This window comes from Drosophila miranda, chromosome XR (genome assembly GCF_003369915.1).
Source record: "Drosophila miranda strain MSH22 chromosome XR, D.miranda_PacBio2.1, whole genome shotgun sequence".
Classification (NCBI taxonomy): Eukaryota; Metazoa; Arthropoda; class Insecta; order Diptera; family Drosophilidae; genus Drosophila; species Drosophila miranda.
The window spans coordinates 50,728,262-50,750,627 of NC_046674.1; the positions used below are offsets into that span (position 1 = coordinate 50,728,262).

Genomic DNA, 22,366 nt, shown 5'->3' on the forward strand with positions numbered 1-22,366 from the left:
ATTTCGATGGCTTCTTGGCCACTTTCGGTGGAGGGGCTGCACTCTTGGGCCCGCGTTGCCGCTTGCTCGCCGGAGTGTCTTTAATGGCACTCTCAGTCGAGCGTTGCCTCTTGGTGGCCATCATCTCCTCCACCTTATTGGCATATTCGCCATTCGACGCCCTCATCTGTGGCATCTGGGCGTAATGTAGTCGGCCCTCGTCTACTCGCTGCTCGGCCCAGGCTAGCTTGACCTTCTCCTCCTGGGAGATGTCTACTTTACCTTGCAGCCGGCTTTTGATATTGAGGGCCGCTTTGTATTGTGCTTTGGCCTTCATCCCCACCTTGGAACGCTTCGGCCCTTCCCTACGCAGGGAGCTGGTGCCTGGTTCCAGTGAGCGGAGAAGGCTCTCTTCCTCCGTCCTGCTCATAGAGAGCACGCTCTCCAGATCCGTGTCTGTGTCGCCTACGGCATCTGTGCGGCTCAACTTGCAGGCTGCGGAGTGAGTTGTTTTTGTTGTTGTTGTTGTTGTGGCAGTAGCTTTACAACTGACTTGGCCTGCTCCCGCCAAGTCTGAGGTGTGACCGCTGGCGACACGCAGAGAGGATTGCTCCTCCCCGTGCCCGCCGGTGGTAGCAGTCACGCTTCCCACCGACGTTTGGGTTGACATCCCAACCCGTGCTTTATCCTTCTTCGCCTCCATATTTGGCCCGAGGGTCCATACTGGTTAATATTTTTCGGGGGGACCACCCCCTAGCGTTTTAGGCCTGACCGCCAGGCACCTCTAGCCATGGCCCTGGTTCGGTTCCCCCGACTTTGAATCGGGAAGACGCCGGACCATAGCCTTAGCTAGACACTGCATTACCCCGGACAGAGCAAGCGACAGTGCATTACCCTTGTCCCGGGTAATGCAGTGTCCATTGCCCAGCCGGCACCCTCGAGGAGGGTTCAGCTAAAGGATTTTCGCCAGCCTGCCTTCGCTATAATATTGGACTATTTCCTATTTCCTGTCTATACTCCATCCGGTTTTCGATATTAAATCAGTCATTAATTTGTATGCAAAGGATGTCAAATCTTTGGATTTCCATTCCATATCGATTGTCGACATCTATCGGTATCGTGTGCGCTTGAGGGAACAGAACTCTTAGTTTGTTCGTCAATTTAGTAAAAAATAAAACCTAGAAACCTCAAACCTAGTGGCACGGGATTATTTGTAGATTCCTTCGAGCGTTTGCTCGCAGTTTTTTCGCAATTTGTTCGCTATCGCTTAACTATCGAGAAGTGCTCGTGCTTCTAGAACCAGTTCCAGATTGAACGTACTCATTTTTTGTTTCTGTTAAGTAAATTTGATTTTATTTCAGCTTAAAGTTTAAAATTACCAACAAAAAAAATATGAAAATTCTTCATCTGCCTCGTCGATCATCTGTATCTGTATCTGTACAAAGGAGCCTAGAATTTCTTAGATCTGTGTTCTTCTACCATCCTCTACATGGAGTGGTTCCACATTAATCCTAAAGATGCACAAATTTTATAGCTTGAGCAAAAAAAAAAAAAAAAACATACAATAATCGCATATCACATATTATGTTTTTGGGGGAGGGGGGAAAGGGGGAGGGGGGGGTTTCAAAGTATTAACACGGTCCAATGTTTGCACGGGTAATATAATGGAGATTCTCTTGGTAAAGATTTTATTCGTAATTTATTCGCACAACTATCGAGAAAGACTCGCGTGAGCCGTACGATACGATCCATTACGATATGATCCGTCTGCGGGCTATATAATAACAATTCCAATGTAGATGTTTGGTTTTTAAACAATTTTATTTAACCCAAACTTATATTAATACAATGGTTATTTAATGAGTTATCCCTGACTCTTAAGTTGAAAGTCTCAAATGGAACTGATTCTTCTGTCTTCATCTATTTTCTGATATGCCTAGCTTGGGAAGCTTTCGAGCTTTGATTTAAAGCTTAAATCTTCGGCTGCAGCTTTCTTCTTCGGCTGCACTTCGGCTGATCGCGGCTTTGGCTTTCGGTGCGCTGGCCTACGTGAGTTGGCCAACGTATGGGTATTGTCGGCTTCGATGAAAGGGTTGCAGCTGGCGATCTGTATCGTCTTTCACTTGGGCTGGCCACTTGTTTATATGATTGGGGTGTGGGAGCCGAATTTGTCTACTTGGTTATCTATGGCTCAATTTGGTTGTGGGAATCAAATTGTTTATTTTATCATCTTGGGATTTGTGTGATTTCCTGTTGACAGCTTATGATTCATTTGTTCTCTAGTGTTGGGGATCTTATTATTTGTTTATCCTAACTTGGTAGGGTTAGCGCTGGGCGTATGTCCAGGGCTTAACGTATACATAATGGGTATGTGGGTGTAGGGTATTATGGATATGTTACTCCCCGGCATTTCTCATTAGCCTGTCCTCAGGCGTCTACCTTTGGGTATGGGGATGGGGTTTCTGCTATAGCGATTGGAGAGTCTAATATTTCTACTCTTTCTTCTACCTCTTTGGGTTTTACATGTTTAATAATTATGTTTTTGGGTATTTTCTTAAATTGAATGGTTAAATACGCAACTATAATTATTATTGTTATAATAAATGCAATTATAATTATTGTTTGTAGTACATTATATAATTTTGTGTGTTCTATAATCATTTCTTTTGCCTGTACGTAAGACAATGGCTTCAATCTAGTTATGTTATTACTAATGTAGACATTCTGTGTAAAATCGAGCATTGAATGGGTTATTATTAACTCGTTTACTTGGATTGAGCAATTATACATTTTGTTGATATTATTTCCTTCTATAATGATCTCCTTATTTAGACAGTTTTGGCTTAGTTTGGTACTTGGGAGGTTCCATGTTATTAAAATATTTGGTTCTATATAATTTACTTGAATGTTCTTATATGTTTTTGTATAAGGGCATTTTGTAGGTTTTTGTTGTATGATGCCATTTATACATTCGTCATTTATTACTTGTCTCGTGTCCTTATTGAACACTTTATCTTCAACAACATAATATTCTTCGGATGTTATTTCTGTTAAGATATTATTGTTCTCATCTAGATAAGGAATTATTTTGTATAGCCATGTTGAAGTTTTAATGTGTAGTATTATCTCAGAATTTACATGTTTCAAATTATCTTGCTTTAATAATTTTGGGTTGAATATACCAAGTCTAGATAACGGCATACCCAACTCTATATCCTCAACGTATTCTGTAAAGTGTTGGAGGTTAAATATCAAAATTTCTAATTGTTGGTTTTTATTTCTTTCTTCGTTTAAATTATTTATGGCCTCCTTTCCTTTATTTATCGTTTCTATCACTAGGTTTAACTCATTAGTTTGAATACTATTTTCGGCTAGACTGTCTATTTTGCTTTCTAGTTCTTTCCTATCTTCTTGATCCAATGTTCCAAATAAGTATTTATAGGCTGTACCGACTATGTTTATTAATCCTCTCTTACTGCGTTTGGCTATTTTCAACCCATTTATTTCTCTTGTGAGCTTGTCCACTAAATATTGTATTTGAATTACTTCTTTGAAGTGGTTAGCCCTTTCTATAAGGCTTACATAAGTTTCTTCAGTTTTTGTTATGTTTACCGTAAGGTAGTGATATTCGTAATTAATTGGTATATTTATTGTTCCAGTATTGAATATGAGATATCCATACGGGGATTTTATTGGGTTTATTTCAATATTTTGTCCATTTGCCAATAGAATCGCGAACATGAGTATGATCATTGATCTAATCAGGTTGCGGTTCATTGTTCCCGTCATTATCTTCTGAGTCTCTGTAATTATTGTATTTACTCTTATTAGTTTTCTTTTTCTTTTTGAATTTTGATTTATAATGTGTTATTTTCCTACCTCTATTTTTCTCCTCATAATGATTTTCATCAAGCTTTGTTATTTCTCCCGTCTTTTTAAATGGATTAGTTACTTTGGACTTTACTAATGGGGATTGTTTCAACCTTGTGTCTACTTCGTAATTGTTACGTTTTTGATTCAATTTATTGATCTGCTTTTCTTTATTTAATTGTGTATTATATTCAGGCGTTCCTGCATAAATGAATATGTCGGCAGGTGTCCTGTTTTTCGTGTTATGCTTTGTTTAATGATTATAAATATATAAGATTATCTCGAATTTTGTATATTTTGTTTCAGGGTCGTTTTCGGTCGTTATCACTCTCAATTTTTCATTAACTGTTTTATGGAATCTTTCTACATCTGATATCCCATTTTTGCTAGATGTGATTTGTATTTTCACATCTTCCGAGATTAGCCATGTTTGCAATGCTGCGCACATGACAGCTGAATCTTTATCGGCTTTTATCTCTTGAGGCTTGCCCATTTCGTTAAAGATTTTTATAATGGCTCTTTTTGTTTCAAGCCAGTCGCGACTGTTCACTTCTATAAGTGAGGCAAATTTCGAGTAAATGTCTATACACGATAGGAATTGCTAGTTACCTATCATATAAAAATCCATAACATATCTTTCTCTGACGTTCTGTATTTCTGGGGCTATCTCGAATGCTAACTTAGTATCACGATGTTCCGTTTTGGCAATACTACAAGTAGTGCATTCATTTATTATGTTTTGAATTAATTTTTGATGGTCTGGATAATAGTTTTTTCCTTTAAACCAATTGATTGTTTTCTCAATTCCTGGATGAAATAACTCCTTATGATTTTTATACCCGATACTCAAAATGAGTATTGGGGTATATTAGATTTGTGGTAAAAGTGGATGTGTGTAACGTCCAGAAGGAATCGTTTCCGACCCCATAAAGTATATATATTCTTGATCAGCATCAATAGCCGAGTCGATTGAGCCCTGTCTGTCTGTCCGTCCGTCCGTCCGTCCGTCTGTCCGTCTGTCCGTCCCCTTCAGCGCCTAGTACTCAAAGACTATAAGAGCTAGAGCAACGATGTTTTAGATCAAGACTTCTGTGATATGTCATATGTCATATGTGGACGAAAATCTGTGGCATCCACAATTTTAAAGATATGAGAAAACCAAAAACGTAGAATTGTAGAGAACGACCATATCTTTAAGACTGCGGAATCTGAATTGGATCGTATTATTATTATAGCCAGCATCAAGAAAACAATTTCATTTTTTCCCGCCCTGTCTCTCTCTAACACACACGTAGCGTAGGCGGCTTTGCTTAGAGTAAAACATTAGCGCCTAGATCTCAGAGACTACAAAAGCTAGAGCAACCAAATTTGGTATCCACACTCCTAATATATCGGACCGAGACGAGTTTGTTTCAAAATTTCGCCACACCCCCTTCCGCCCCCGCAAAGGACGAAAATCTGGGGATATTCAAAAATCTCAGAGACTATTAAGGCTAGAGTAACCAAATTTGTTATCCGCACTCCTGTTAAATTTTACTATAAAACGTGTATCTCAAAATTTCGCCCCACCCCCTTCCGCCCACACAAAAGACGAAAATCTGTTGCATCCACAATATTGCACATTCGAGAAAACTAAAAACGCAGAATCATAGATAATGACCATATCTATCAGATTGCTGAATCTGGATCAGATCAAATCATTTTTATAGCCAATAGGAGCAAATCAATTTGCAGTGGCTACCAAGCGCCCGACGTCACGCTCAGACTGATTTTCTGTCTCTCTCGCACGCACTCTTTGTCGTGTCGTTTAATATTAGCGGCGTCTACCGGAGGAGAGCCATACTGACTTGGTATCGGGTATAACCGTAGAGTTGCGGTGTCCGCAGCAACTCACAACGTTCCCCCTCGTTTACTATTAGATCTTTAAACTCGGCATTATTTTGAATACCAATTAGCTTTTTACTCGATTTGATTACTTTCGTTATATTTCTTGGATTAATTATCTCTAAATATGCTTGTTGGAACAAAGGAAAATTTTCATCATTGTGGAAATATAAAGCACTCTTCTTTGTGCATATATATTTCTTGATTATTTCTTTAGCTAGCGTATTTGTCATTACTTTGTATATTATTTTAATGATTAGTTTATGAAAGTAATGGTATGTATCAATTTGTCGGTTGTAATAGTTAACAGGTCTCGCGGTAATGGGGATATTGTTTTGATTATCTTCTTGCGCGCTATGTATGGTTGCGCCTGCACTATCGGATACCTCACCAAGAAGGTTCTCGTTGAGCTTTACCCTTGACAGCGCATCTGCTACATAGTTTTCTTTTCCTGGCAGATATTTTATTTTGAAGTCGAATTCTCTCAGATGAACAGATTTTATTAGGCGGTCTTATTATACTTTTTGTTAGGTTAACTGGTCCATTGATCGTGTGGACTTTTACGTTTTCTTTATTTATTCGGGTATTCGTGAAATTCTCCTTCATGATATTAACAGAAGATCCCGAATCTACGATAACTCTGAATACCTTTGTTATTTATGGTAATTTCTATATAGGATCCCCCTCTGTTTCTTCCGAGGCTATCTGATGAAAATTTACGTCCATCTTCATCTGATCGTTATTATTATTATTCCGAGATGAACTCGTTTGATCATGCAAATTCTGCGATTGTTGCTGGCTATTATTATTTGTATAATTTGGATAATAGTTTCCCGTATTCCTACGATTTGACTGCTGTTGTTTTTGCCTATCTTTACTCACATTTTTCTCTTCTGTATTATTTTCATATAATCCCTCTTCTTGAGCTGCCTTTTTATACCCGATACTCAAAATGAGTATTGGGGTATATTAGATTTGTGGTAAAAGTGGATGTGTGTAACGTCCAGAAGGAATCGTTTCCGACCCCATAAAGTATATATATTCTTGATCAGCATCAATAGCCGAGTCGATTGAGCCCTGTCTGTCTGTCCGTCTGTCCGTCCGTCCGTCCGTCCGTCCGTCCGTCCGTCCGTCCGTCCGTCCCCTTCAGCGCCTAGTGCTCAAAGACTATAAGAGCTAGAGCAACGATGTTTTGGATCCAGACTTCTGTGATATGTCACTGCTACAAAAATATTTCAAAACTTCGCCCCGCCCACTTCCGCCCCCACAAAGGACGAAAATCTGTGGCATCCACATTTTTAAAGATACGATAAAACCAAAAACGCAGAATCGGTGAGGATGACCATATCTTCTACAGTGCAAAATCTGAACCAGATCGTATAATGATTATAGCCAGAATCAAGAAAATAATTTCATTCTTTCCAGCTCTGTCTCTCTCTAACACACAGGTTTCATGGTCGGTTTTGTCAATTGCAAAATATGAGTTCAAGGATCTCAGAACCTATAAGAGCCAGAGCAACCAAATTTGGTATCCACACTCCTAATATATCGGACCGAGACGAGTTTGTTTCAAAATTTCGCCACACCCCCTTCCGCCCCCGCAAAGGACGAAAATCTGGGGATATTCAAAAATCTCAGAGACTATTAAGGCTAGAGTAACCAAATTTTTTATCCGCACTCCTGTTAAATTTAACTATAAAACGTGTATCTCAAAATTTCACAAAAATATTTCAAAACTTCGCCCCGCCCACTTCCGCCCCCACAAAGGACGAAAATCTGTGGCATCCACAGTTTTAAAGATACGATAAAACCAAAAACGCAGAATCGGTGAGGATGACCATATCTTCTACAGTGCAAAATCTGAACCACACTCCTGTGATATCGGACCTTGACCGTTTCGTGTCCAAATTTCGCCACACCCCCTTCCGCCCCCGCAAAGGACGAAAATCTGGGGCATCCACAAATCTCAGAGACTATTAAGGCTAGAGTAACCAAATTTGGTATCCGCACTTCTGTTAGATCTCACTATAAAACGTATATCTCAGAATTTCGCCCCACCCCCTTCCGCCCCAACAAAAGACGAAAATCTGTTGCATCCACAATATTGCATATTCGAGAAAACTAAAAACGCAGAATCATAGATAATGACCATATCTATCAGATTGCTGAATCTGGATCAGTTCGGATCATTTTTGTAGCCAAAAGCAAGAAATCAATTTTCAGTGGCTACGCAGCGCCCGACGTCACGCTCAGACTGATTTTCTGTCTCTCTCGCACGCACTCTTTGTCGTGTGGTTCAATATTAGCGGCGTCTGCCGCAGGAGAGCCATACTGACTTAGTATCGGGTATAACTGTAGAGTTGCGGTGTCCGCAGCAACTCACAACGTTCCACCTCGTTTAGGTTTAGTATTGTTGATATATCTTTTCTCGCTAGAGTCATAAACAATCTATCCGGTAGTTTCCTGGATATTACATCTTTCACAGTATTTTTCAATGCATTATTATAGATTAATCTATTGGATGGATCTTCGTCCAGCATCAACTTATTACTTATAATCAATGATTTGGTTTCTAATTCCTCGATGAACTTACGTAGGCTTCCGTTGTAGTTGGTGTGGTATAGGCGCCTCAGCAGCTCCTCATACGGCGTATGGTTTTCAAACTCGTTGATTAGGGCTGTCCTAAGTTCGATCCAGGTATTCGGCTGCACCATCTGCGATGTTCTCTGCGCGTCTCCTGCCAGTTGGACTTTAATTGCCCCGAATAATACCCTTTGCTGTCGAGCTTCTCCGGTTGGATATAGCTCTTGTATATATTCTATTCGCTTGATGAATGAACTCAGCTGTTCTACTGATCCATCATAAGCGGGCACTTGTCGGATCGACAATAGTGCTTGATTCAAATGAATCTCGCTCAGGCTTGGTGGTGGTAATGCCATTTTTGGAATTCTTAAGTTGTTCTTTTGGTTAAGTTTCACTTTTAATACTTGGTGTGATCACTGTGTTTGTTTGTTGTAACACTCGTTCTGCGATACACTTAGATTCTTAATATTTTGCGTGAACTCACTTTGTTATCCGCACTCCTGTTAAATTTTACTATAAAACGTGTATCTCAAAATTTCGCCCCACCCCCTTCCGCCCACACAAAAGACGAAAATCTGTTGCATCCACAATATTGCACATTCGAGAAAACTAAAAACGCAGAATCATAGATAATGACCATATCTATCAGATTGCTGAATCTGGATCAGATCAAATCATTTTTATAGCCAATAGGAACAAATCAATTTGCAGTGGCTACGCAGCGCCCGACGTCACGCTCAGACTGATTTTCTGTCTCTCTCGCACGCACTCTTTGTCGTGTCGTTTAATATAAGCGGCGTCTACCGGAGGAGAGCCATACTGACTTAGTATCGGGTATAACCGTAGAGTTGCGGTGTCCGCAGCAACTCACAACGTTCCCCCTCGTTTACTATTAGATCTTTAAACTCGGCATTATTTTGAATATCAATTAGCTTTTTACTCGATTTGATTACTTTCGTTATATTTCTTGGATTAATTATCTCTAAATATGCTTGTTGGAACAAAGGAAAATTTTCATCATTGTGGAAATATAAAGCACTCTTCTTTGTGCATATATATTTCTTGATTATTTCTTTAGCTAGCGTATTTGTCATTACTTTGTATATTATTTTAATGATTAGTTTATGAAAGTAATGGTATGTATCAATTTGTCGGTTGTAATAGTAACAGGTCTCGCGGTAATGGGGATATTGTTTTGATTATCTTCTTGCGCGCTATGTATGGTTGCGCCTGCACTATCGGATACCTCACCAAGAAGGTTCTCGTTGAGCTTTACCCTTGACAGCGCATCTGCTACATAGTTTTCTTTTCCTGGCAGATATTTTATTTTGAAGTCGAATTCTCTCAGATGGACAGATTTTATTAGGCGGTCTTATTATACTTTTTGTTAGGTTAACTGGTCCATTGATCGTGTGGACTTTTACGTTTTCTTTATTTATTCGGGTATTCGTGAAATTCTCCTTCATGATATTAACAGAAGATCCCGAATCTACGATAACTCTGAATACCTTTGTTATTTATGGTAATTTCTATATAGGATCCCCCTCTGTTTCTTCCGAGGCTATCTGATGAAAACTTACGTCCATCTTCATCTGATCGCTTTGGCTTTCCCTAGCTCTTTTAGTAGGTTGGTTGGGCCTATTTCCACTAGCTTGGTTATTCTGGCTATGGTAATTCATAGGATTTTGGGACTGCCCTTGTTGCAATGAATTTCGGAATTCTTGACGAAGTCCTTGGTTATTATTATTATTCCGAGATGAACTCGTTTGATCATGCAAATTCTGCGATTGTTGCTGGCTATTATTATTTGTATAATTTGGATAATAGTTTCCCGTATTCCTACGATTTGACTGCTGTTGTTTTTGCCGATTTTTACTCACATTTTTCTCTTCTGTATTATTTTCATATAATCCCTCTTCTTGAGCTGCCTTTTTTATACCCGATACTCAAAATGAGTATTGGGGTATATTAGATTTGTGGTAAAAGTGGATGTGTGTAACGTCCAGAAGGAATCGTTTCCGACCCCATAAAGTATATATATTCTTGATCAGCATCAATAGCCGAGTCGATTGAGCCCTGTCTGTCTGTCCGTCTGTCCGTCCGTCCGTCCGTCCGTCCGTCCGTCCCCTTCAGCGCCTAGTGCTCAAAGACTATAAGAGCTAGAGCAACGATGTTTTGGATCCAGACTTCTGTGATATGTCACTGCTACAAAAATATTTCAAAACTTCGCCCCGCCCACTTCCGCCCCCACAAAGGACGAAAATCTGTGGCATCCACATTTTTAAAGATACGATAAAACCAAAAACGCAGAATCGGTGAGGATGACCATATCTTCTACAGTGCAAAATCTGAACCACACTCCTGTGATATCGGACCTTGACCGTTTCGTGTCCAAATTTCGCCACACCCCCTTCCGCCCCCGCAAAGGACGAAAATCTGGGGCATCCAAAAATCTCAGAGACTATTAAGGCTAGAGTAACCAAATTGGTATCCGCACTTCTGTTAGATCTCACTATAAAACGTATATCTCAGAATTTCGCCCCACCCCCTTCCGCCCACACAAAAGACGAAAATCTGTTGCATCCACAATATTGCACATTCGAGAAAACTAAAAACGCAGAATCATAGATAATGACCATATCTATCAGATTGCTGAATCTGGATCAGATCGGATCATTTTTGTAGCCAAAAGCAAGAAATCAATTTTCAGTGGCTACGCAGCGCCCGACGTCACGCTCAGACTGATTTTCTGTCTCTCTCGCACGCACTCTTTGTCGTGTGGTTCAATATTAGCGGCGTCTGCCGCAGGAGAGCCATACTGACTTAGTATCGGGTATAACTGTAGAGTTGCGGTGTCCGCAGCAACTCACAACGTTCCACCTCGTTTAGGTTTAGTATTGTTGATATATCTTTTCTCGCTAGAGTCATAAACAATCTATCCGGTAGTTTCCTGGATATTACATCTTTCACAGTATTTTTCAATGCATTATTATAGATTAATCTATTGGATGGATCTTCGTCCAGCATCAACTTATTACTTATAATCAATGATTTGGTTTCTAATTCCTCGATGAACTTACGTAGGCTTCCGTTGTAGTTGGTGTGGTATAGGCGCCTCAGCAGCTCCTCATACGGCGTATGGTTTTCAAACTCGTTGATTAGGGCTGTCCTAAGTTCGATCCAGGTATTCGGCTGCACCATCTGCGATGTTCTCTGCGCGTCTCCTGCCAGTTGGACTTTAATTGCCCCGAATAATACCCTTTGCTGTCGAGCTTCTCCGGTTGGATATAGCTCTTGTATATATTCTATTCGCTTGATGAATGAACTCAGCTGTTCTACTGATCCATCATAAGCGGGCACTTGTCGGATCGACAATAGTGCTTGATTCAAATGAATCTCGCTCAGGCTTGGTGGTGGTAATGCCATTTTTGGAATTCTTTAGTTGTTCTTTTGGTTAAGTTTCACTTTTAATACTTGGTGTGATCACTGTGTTTGTTTGTTGTAACACTCGTTCTGCGATACACTTAGATTCTTAATATTTTGCGTGAACTCACTTTGTCTTCAAATTTTCAAACGCGGTGCTTGCTTTTGTAACACCAGTGCGGCGATGCACTTAGATTCTTATGCGGATTCTATTATACCAAGACTATCCCGGGATTACTATGATTCTAGATAATCTAGTCGTATAGATTATCCTTAGCGAATCATTGACCTAAATATTTTTCGCGTTAGTTTTGTTAGAATCCTACCGGCTGCGCCAATAACAATTCCAATGTAGATGTTTGGTTTTTAAAAAGATTTTATTTAACCCAAACTTATATTAATACAATGGTTATTTAATGAGTTATCCCTGACTCTTAAGTTGAAAGTCTCAAATGGAACTGATTCTTCTGTCTTCATCTATTTTCTGATAGGCCTAGCTTGGGAAGCTTTCGAGCTTTGATTTAAAGCTTAAATCTTCGGCTGCAGCTTTCTTCTTCGGCTGCACTTCGGCTGATCGCGGCCTTGGCTTTCGGTGCGCTGGCCTACGTGAGTTGGCCAACGTATGGGAATTGTCGGCTTCGATGAAAGGGTTGCCTGCAGCTGGTGATCTGTATCGTCTTTCATTTGGGCCGGCCACTTGTTTATATGATTGGGGTGTGGGAGCCGAATTTGTTTACTTGGTTATCTATGGCTCAATTTGGTTGTGGGAATCAAATTATTTATTTTATCATCTTGGAATTTGTGTGATTTCCTGTTGACAGCTTACGATTCATTTGTTCTCTAGTGTTGGGGATCTTATTATTTGTTTATCCTAACTTGGTAGGGTTAGCGCTGGGCGTATGTCCAGGGCTTAACGTATACATAATGGGTATGTGGGTGTAGGGTATTATGGATATGTTACTATATATGTATGTATATTGATGTGTGCATATGTATGTACAATCCGAAGAGAGGATTACTCTTGTTTTGTTCTCTTTCCTAGATGATAATATCGTATAGATATTGCTATAGAAACCACATAGTCCCAAAAATAATTTAATCTGTTTGGTCATTTCTGGTATCGGGAACCTAACTATTGCTGAAATTTTGTTTGGATTCGGTACTATTCCCTCTTGTGTGACTATATGACCAAGGAATTCGGTTTCCTTCTTCATAAATTCACACTTATCCATTTGCAATTTTAGGTTTGCGTCCCTTAACTTTCCGAATACTTTTCTTAAGGATAACAAGTGTTCATCCAATGATGTGGAGAAGATTATTATGTCATCTAAATACACTAAACAATCTGTGAAGATCAGATCTTCCAATAGATTGTTCATGCCCGAAAGGCATCCGAGTGTATTCCTAATGACCATGTTTTGTTGAAAACGCTGTTTTCATGATTGAATTGGGTTCCATGGGGATTAGGTGGAAACCTTTAGCCAAGTCAATCGTAGTGAAATATTGACATTTTCCTAGTTTGTCTAGTATCTCATCCATTCTAGGAGTAGGGAATTTATCCTTTATAGTTATCTCATTAAGACCTCTATAATCCAGAACTAGTCGGTACTTCTGCTTTCCGGAAGCATCAATCTTTTTCGGGATCATGGAAATGGGTGAACAGTAAGGCGATTTCGATTTACGAATTATTCCTTGCCTGATCATATCTTTTATTTGCTGATTAACTTCTTGGTCATGTATTTGCGCATACGTATATGGCCTCCGGTATACCGGATCTTCATGCTGGGTTTGTATAGTATTCTTGACAGTACTTGTGAAAGTCAAATTATCACCTTCTCTGTACTGCAAGTCATTATACTCATACAAGATCTTTTTTCAGCCTTTCCTTTTCTTCACCATTTAAATGTTCTAGCCTTAATTCGTTACTTTTCCTTAACCCATTATCTAGCGCGGAAGTGAAGTATTGGTCCATCTCTAAGGATGGGCTAGGATATTCAGAGGTGATCATATCCTTTCTTGACGATATATCGTCGCCTTTGGGTATTGTTTCCCTTCTTTTAATAACCTCTCCGCCTGACATGATTGGGAATGTTCTTTCTCCTAACTTTACAGTATTATCTCTGTAGCTAATTACTGCTTGACTGGCTACCAGATATTCTCGGCCTAGCAATATATCGTAGTTGCTAGAAATGTTGAATATGTAAAACTTTTGCTCAGATGGACAGATTTTATTAGGCGGTCTTATAATACTTTTTGTTAGGTTAACTGGTCCATTGATCGTGTGGACTTTTACGTTTTCTTTATTTATTCGGCTATTCGTGAAATTCTCCTTCATGATATTAACAGAAGATCCCGAATCTACGATAACTCCGAATACCTTTGTTATTTATGGTAATTTCTATATAGGATCCCCCTCTGTTTCTTCCGAAGCTATCTGATGAAAACTTACGTCCATCTTCATCTGATCGCTTTGGCTTTCCCTAGCTCTTTTAGTAGGTTGGTTGGGCCTATTTCCACTAGCTTGGTTATTCTGGCTATGGTAATTCATAGGATTTTGGGACTGCCCTTGTTGCAATAAATTTCGGAATTCTTGACGAAGTCCTTGGTTATTATTATTATTCCGAGATGAACTCGTTTGATCATGCAAATTCTGCGATTGTTGCTGGCTATTATTATTTGTATAATTTGGATAATAGTTTCCCGTATTCCTACGATTTGACTGCTGTTGTTTTTGCCTATCTTTACTCACATTTTTCTCTTCTGTATTATTTTCATATAATCCCTCTTCTTGAGCTGCCTTTTTTAGGTTTAGTATTGTTGATATATCTTTTCTCGCTAGAGTTATAAACAATCTATCCGGTAGTTTCCTGGATATTACATCTTTCACAGTATTTTTCAATGCATTATTATAGATTAATCTATTGGATGGATCTTCGTCCAGCATCAACTTATTACTTATAATCAATGATTTGGTTTCTAATTCCTCGATGAACTTACGTAGGCTTCCGTTGTAGTTGGTGTGGTATAGGCGCCTCAGCAGCTCCTCATACGGCGTATGGTTTTCAAACTCGTTGATTAGGGCTGTCCTAAGTTCGATCCAGGTATTCGGCTGCACCATCTGCGATGTTCTCTGCGCGTCTCCTGCCAGTTTGACTTTAATTGCCCCGAATAATACCCTTTGCTGTCGAGCTTCTCCGGTTGGATATTGCTCTTGTATATATTCTATTCGCTTGATGAATGAACTCAGCTGTTCTACTGATCCATCATAAGCGGGCACTTGTCGGATCGACAATAGTGCTTGATTCAAATGAATCTGGCTCAGGCTTGGTGGTGGTAATGCCATTTTTGGAATTCTTTAGTTGTTCTTTTGGTTAAGTTTCACTTTTAATACTTGGTGTGATCACTGTGTTTGTTTGTTGTAACACTCGTTCTGCGATACACTTAGATTCTTAATATTTTGCGTGAACTCACTTTGTCTTCAAATTTTCAAACGCGGTGCTTGCTTTTGTAACACCAGTGCGGCGATGCACTAAGATTCTTATGCGGATTCTATTATACCAACACTATCCCGGGATTACTATGATTCTAGATAATCTAGTCGTATATATTATCCTTAGCGAATCATTGACCTGAATATTTTCCGCGTTAGTTTTGTTAGAATCCTACCGGCTGCGCCAATAACAATTCCAATGTAGATGTTTGGTTTTTTAAAAAATTTTATTTATATATAATTATATTAATACAATGGTTATTTAATGAGTTATCCCTGACTCTTAAGTAGAAAGTCTCAAATGGAACTGATTCTTCTGTCATCATCTATTTTCTGATAGGCCTAGCTTGGGAAGCTTTCGAGCTTTGATTTAAAGCTTAAATCTTCGGCTGCAGCTTTCTTCTTCGGCTGCACTTCGGCTGATCGCGGCCTTGGCTTTCGGTGCGCTGGCCTACGTGAGTTGGCCAACGTATGGATATTGCCGGCTTCGATGAAAGGGTTGCCTGCAGCTGGTGATCTGTATCGTCTTTCATTTGGGCCGGCCACTTGTTTATATGATTGGGGTGTGGGAGCCGAATTTGTTTACTTGGTTATCTATGGCTCAATTTGGTTGTGGGAATCAAATTATTTATTTTATCATCTTGGAATTTGTGTGATTTCCTGTTGACAGCTTACGATTCATTTGTTCTCTAGTGTTGGGGATCTTATTATTTGTTTATCCTAACTTGGTAGGGTTAGCGCTGGGCGTATGTCCAGGGCTTAACGTATACATAATGGGTATGTGGGTGTAGGGTATTATGGATATGTTACTATATATGTATGTATATTGATGTGTGCATATGTATGTACAATCCGAAGAGAGGATTACTCTTGTTTTGTTCTCTTTCCTAGATGATAATATCGTATAGATATTGCTATAGAAACCACATAGTCCCAAAAATAATTTAATCTGTTTGGTCATTTCTGGTATCGGGAACCTAACTATTGCTGAAATTTTGTTTGGATTCGGTACTATTCCCTCTTGTGTGACTATATGACCAAGGAATTCGGTTTCCTTCTTCATAAATTCACACTTATCCATTTGCAATTTTAGGTTTGCGTCCCTTAACTTTCCGAATACTTTTCTTAAGGATAACAAGTGTTCATCCAATGATGTGGAGAAGATTATTATGTCATCTAAATACACTAAACAATCTGTGAAGATCAGATCTTCCAATAGATTGTTCATGCCCGAAAGGCATCCGAGTGTATTCCTAATGACCATGTTTTGTTGAAAACGCTGTTTTCATGATTGAATTGGGTTCCATGGGGATTAGGTGGAAACCTTTAGCCAAGTCAATCGTAGTGAAATATTGACATTTTCCTAGTTTGTCTAGTATCTCATCCATTCTAGGAGTAGGGAATTTATCCTTTATAGTTATCTCATTAAGACCTCTATAATCCAGAACTAGTCGGTACTTCTGCTTTCCGGAAGCATCAATCTTTTTCGGGATCATGGAAATGGGTGAACAGTAAGGCGATTTCGATTTACGAATTATTCCTTGCCTGATCATATCTTTTATTTGCTGATTAACTTCTTGGTCATGTATTTGCGCATACGTATATGGCCTCCGGTATACCGGATCTTCATGCTGGGTTTGTATAGTATGCTTGACAGTACTTGTGAAAGTCAAATTATCACCTTCTCTGTACTGCAAGTCATTATACTCATACAAGATCTTTTTCAGCCTTTCCTTTTCTTCACCATTTAAATGTTCTAGCCTTAATTCGTTACTTTTCCTTAACCCATTATCTAGCGCGGAAGTGAAGTATTGGTCCATCTCTAAGGATGGGCTAGGATATTCAGAGGTGATCATATCCTTTCTTGACGATATATCGTCGCCTTTGGGTATTGTTTCCCTTCTTTTAATAACCTCTCCGCCTGACATGATTGGGAATGTTCTTTCTCCTAACTTTACAGTATTATCTCTGTAGCTAATTACTGCTTGACTGGCTACCAGATATTCTCGGCCTAGCAATATATCGTAGTTGCTAGAAATGTTGAATATGTAAAACTTTTGCTCAGATGGACAGATTTTATTAGGCGGTCTTATTATACTTTTTGTTAGGTTAACTGGTCCATTGATCGTGTGGACTTTTACGTTTTCTTTATTTATTCGGGTATTCGTGAAATTCTCCTTCATGATATTAACAGAAGATCCCGAATCTACGATAACTCTGAATACCTTTGTTATTTATGGTAATTTCTATATAGGATCCCCCTCTGTTTCTTCCGAAGCTATCTGATGAAAACTTACGTCCATCTTCATCTGATCGCTTTGGCTTTCCCTAGCTCTTTTAGTAGGTTGGTTGGGCCTATTTCCACTAGCTTGGTTATTCTGGCTATGGTAATTCATAGGATTTTGGGACTGCCCTTGTTGCAATAAATTTCGGAATTCTTGACGAAGTCCTTGGTTATTATTATTATTCCGAGATGAACTCGTTTGATCATGCAAATTCTGCGATTGTTGCTGGCTATTATTATTTGTATAATTTGGATAATAGTTTCCCGTATTCCTACGATTTGACTGCTGTTGTTTTTGCCTATCTTTACTCACATTTTTCTCTTCTGTATTATTTTCATATAATCCCTCTTCTTGAGCTGCCTTTTTTAGGTTTAGTATTGTTGATATATCTTTTCTCGCTAGAGTTATAAACAATCTATCCGGTAGTTTCCTGGATATTACATCTTTCACAGTATTTTTCAATGCATTATTATAGATTAATCTATTGGATGGATCTTCGTCCAGCATCAACTTATTACTTATAATCAATGATTTGGTTTCTAATTCCTCGATGAACTTACGTAGGCTTCCGTTGTAGTTGGTGTGGTATAGGCGCCTCAGCAGCTCCTCATACGGCGTATGGTTTTCAAACTCGTTGATTGGGGCTGTCCTAAGTTCGATCCAGGTATTCGGCTGCACCATCTGCGATGTTCTCTGCGCGTCTCCTGCCAGTTGGACCTTAATTGCCCCGAATAATACCCTTTGCTGTCGAGCTTCTCCGGTTGGATATAGCTCTTGTATATATTCTATTCGCTTGATGAATGAACTCAGCTGTTCTACTGATCCATCATAAGCGGGCACTTGTCGGATCGACAATAGTGCTTGATTCAAATGAATCTCGCTCAGGCTTGGTGGTGGTAATGCCATTTTTGGAATTCTTTAGTTGTTCTTTTGGTTAAGTTTCACTTTTAATACTTGGTGTGATCACTGTGTTTTTTTGTTGTAACACTCGTTCTGCGATACACTTAGATTCTTAATATTTTGCGTGAACTCACTTTGTCTTCAAATTTTCAAACGCGGTGCTTGCTTTTGTAACACCAGTGCGGCGATGCACTAAGATTCTTATGCGGATTCTATTATACCAACACTATCCCGGGATTACTATGATTCTAGATAATCTAGTCGTATATATTATCCTTAGCGAATCATTGACCTGAATATTTTCCGCGTTAGTTTTGTTAGAATCCTACCGGCTGCGCCAATAACAATTCCAATGTAGATGTTTGGTTTTTTAAAAAATTTTATTTATATATAATTATATTAATACAATGGTTATTTAATGAGTTATCCCTGACTCTTAAGTAGAAAGTCTCAAATGGAACTGATTCTTCTGTCATCATCTATTTTCTGATAGGCCTAGCTTGGGAAGCTTTCGAGCTTTGATTTAAAGCTTAAATCTTCGGCTGCAGCTTTCTTCTTCGGCTGCACTTCGGCTGATCGCGGCCTTGGCTTTCGGTGCGCTGGCCTACGTGAGTTGGCCAACGTATGGATATTGCCGGCTTCGATGAAAGGGTTGCCTGCAGCTGGTGATCTGTATCGTCTTTCATTTGGGCTGGCCACTTGTTTATATGATTGGGGTGTGCGAGCCGAATTTGTTTACTTGGTTATCTATGGCTCAATTTGGTTGTGGGAATCAAATTATTTATTTTATCATCTTGGAATTTGTGTGATTTCCTGAGGCTTAGACTGAAGCTGTTGTTCCGCGAAATGTTGCCGTTGCCGTTGCCGCTGCCGTTCAGGGGCATCACGGACAGGAGGGCCGTGGTGGTGATGCCGCCGCCGCCGCCCGCACCCGGCCCCACGGTCATGCCGTTGCTGTAGCCGTCCTGCTCCTGGGGCAGGTCCACTATGGACAGGGACGAGGGGGAGCGCTGAATGGAGAGCGAGACGGGGCTACGGAATCGAGAATCGAGGGGAGAGAGATTGTGCTTGGAGTATCTGCATCTGCATCTGCGGGAGTATCTGTGCCCATGCCCATGCCCATGCCCATGCCCATGCCCATGCCCATGCCCATGCCCATGCCCATGCCCATGCCCATGCCCATGCCCATGCCCATGCCCATGCCCATGCCCATGCCCATGCCCATGCCCATGCCCATGCCCATGCCCATGCCCATGCCCATGCCCATGCCCATGCCCATGCCCATGCCCATGCCCATGCCCATGCCCATGCCATGCCCATGCCCATGCCCATGCCCATGCCCATGCCCATGCCCATGCCCATGCCCATGCCCATGCCCATGTGGCTGTTGCGGGGGCTGCTGTGGTGTGCTTTGGTGTTGTGATGGAGCCATTATGACGCATGCCGCTCACCTGGATTCGTGCTGCCGTCTTTTGCCACCTCCGGAGTGGGGATCCGCGGCCGTGTCTTGGCCACATTCACATTCAGGCCATTTAGCTTTGAATCTAATGAATAAACGTGAATCATTTGTCATTCATTTGTGAAGCATACTTTTGGGGTCTTGTATGTGTATCTGCATCTGTAGCTGCATCTGCATCTGTACCGCGGCAGATACTCACTTTGCTTTATCAACTGCCTTTGGGCGCGTATCGACTTCCGATGCACAAACTTCCGTTTATTATTGGACATTCCAACGCCAATTTGGAGCGATTCGATTCGATTCCCTCTTGGAGGCCCACACAGAAATCTGTATGGCGCCACTCGCCCCCTGCCCCCCTGCCCCCACTCCCTCTCCCTGTCGTGGGATGTTCACCTTTTAATTCATTTTCGACACTTTTTGATCCTTCAGATACTGTATCTGGACGGTTTTCTAAGGGGTAAAGTACAAAAGAGTGAAAAAGTGAAAGCTCTCTAACTGCGATTGCCTACTCAGGAAATGGCTTCGTTTATTGCTTCGTTCAGGGCGGCGTAACCTCGTCTCCGATCACCAAGAACAGTCGTCGTTTGCGTGTCGACGAAATCACAGCGACAATCAAGCAGTTGCAGCCGGCCGCGCTTAAGCCCGTATTAACCGTTAACCATTAAATTGTACCCTATACGCGTTTACGATTAAAGTTGAAGTTGACTGAAGTCCAAATGAATAAATCTCGAATTGTCAATATCGTGTAGTACAGTATTAACGTAAAGATTCCATAGAGCATTTCTGCTTAACATTGAAGTCTCGTATCGAGGATTTTTCAACAGTATCTATGCAGTGATTTCTGCAGAAGATCCGTTACTGCTCACTCGGACCGCCCAAGCGCGACTGCTGGAACACCGTCCGCGGAGCCACCCATTTATGTTGATTCCCCGATGTGGATGCTGCACAGAGTACTCGGGCTCGGGCTTGGGCATGAGTACTCGTGAATGTATCGTATCAATCGCTCGCTTTGGAACGCCCGCATTGTCATCATGTGCCGGGTGCTGCGTTCGCCCAAGGTGTTGCGTACCTTCAGGCATCGCTTCTGCGACAGGGTTCTTTTTTTTTGCCCGTACCCAGGGCGAGGCCGCGCCGTTGGCACTCACCGAATGCCACGGCATGGCTGCTGGTCGGGCCGTCGTCCTCCACCTGGGCAGCGTCCTCATCGCCGGGCCGCTCAAAAATCGTCTCGAGACCGGTGGGCCTCGACTTTGCGGTGGTCTGCGATGGCGCCTGGGAACCGGTGGTCGGCGTCTGGCTGGGCTTCTTGGCCAGGCGGCTGGGCTGCCTTTAGCTTTGCCTTCAACTTTTTTCTTTGCAGGCATCTCTCGTCTCTTTTTCCGGCTTTTCCGTCTCCTGGGTAAACCTTTCGACTTCTCAAATGTAACGAACCTAAAAGGGTTCGATACAATCCGTCCCCCGACTCATAATAAGCGTATCGCACCACACCCCGCAACCAACGCCCCCTCTCCGCACGCAGCCACCGAACAACACGCGCCAACTCCATAACGCTGACCAAAGACATCAGGTCGTGGAGACTTTCCCCACTCCAGGTCAAGCCATCGGCCAAGTGCGGTCTTCCGGGTTCATCGACTGCGGAAAGATGACACCGCGAAAGTCTGCGACGGTCACCAAAAACGGCGAATTGCACCCCGACGCGGAAGTGCACTTTCAAACCCGCGGACCCAGTAATACGGGCCTATAAAAAGACGACGACGAGAACCGAGAAGCGACTTGCGCAGAAACTTGGTTCGGAGTTCTAACGAACCTAAAAGGTTTCGATACAATCCGTCCCCCGACTTATAATGAGAGCGTCGCACCACACCCCGCAACCAACGCCCCCCTCCGCAAGCAACCACCGATCAACACGCGCCAACTCCATAACGATGACCAAAGACATCAGGTCACGCGAACTTTCTCCACTCCAGGCCAAGCCATCGGCCATGTGCGGTCTTCCGGGTTCATCGACGGAGGAAAGTCGACGCCGTGAAAATCTGCGACGATCACCAAGAACGGCAAAGTGCACCCCGACGCGGAAGTGCATTTGTCAAACCCGCCGACCCAGCAATACGGGCTTATAAAAAGACGGCGACGAGAACCAAAGAGCAGCTTACGCAGAAACCCGGCTCAGAGTACAGATGGTGCACCAAAAACTTACGCAGAGACCCGGTTCGGAGTACAGACGTTGTACCCGGAACTCACAAGAAAGCATCGGCGCCCAATTAAAATAAGTTCATTTAAAGTGCTAAGAATTATAATAAAGTGTCGAATTATCAAAGTAAACACCCGATTGCGTAAGTTCATTCCAATCAGCCGAGGCACCGACACCACCCCACCCCGAGTCCACGCAGCCGTTTCGTATACACGACGAGCGACGCCCATTCTAGCCCCGATCCACCTCTCTACGATAGGCCGCCCCCCTGACGACGCCCTTAAGGTTCCATCCAATTTCTA

General features: G+C 41.5%; 1 protein-coding gene across 1 annotated transcript in view; it reads right to left on the reverse strand.

Annotated features, from left to right (window-relative positions):
* Positions 1 to 20,119, reverse strand: part of LOC117186212 — a 49,454-nt gene extending 29,335 nt beyond the window's left edge. Inside the window, exons 1-2 of the mRNA XM_033386553.1 lie at positions 20,073 to 20,119; positions 19,866 to 19,958 (exon numbers count right to left, since the gene is read on the reverse strand). The gene's annotated coding sequence lies outside the window, so the exon portion shown is untranslated. The remainder of the gene's footprint in view (positions 1 to 19,865; positions 19,959 to 20,072) is intronic.
* Positions 20,120 to 22,366: the final 2,247 nt, after the last annotated feature.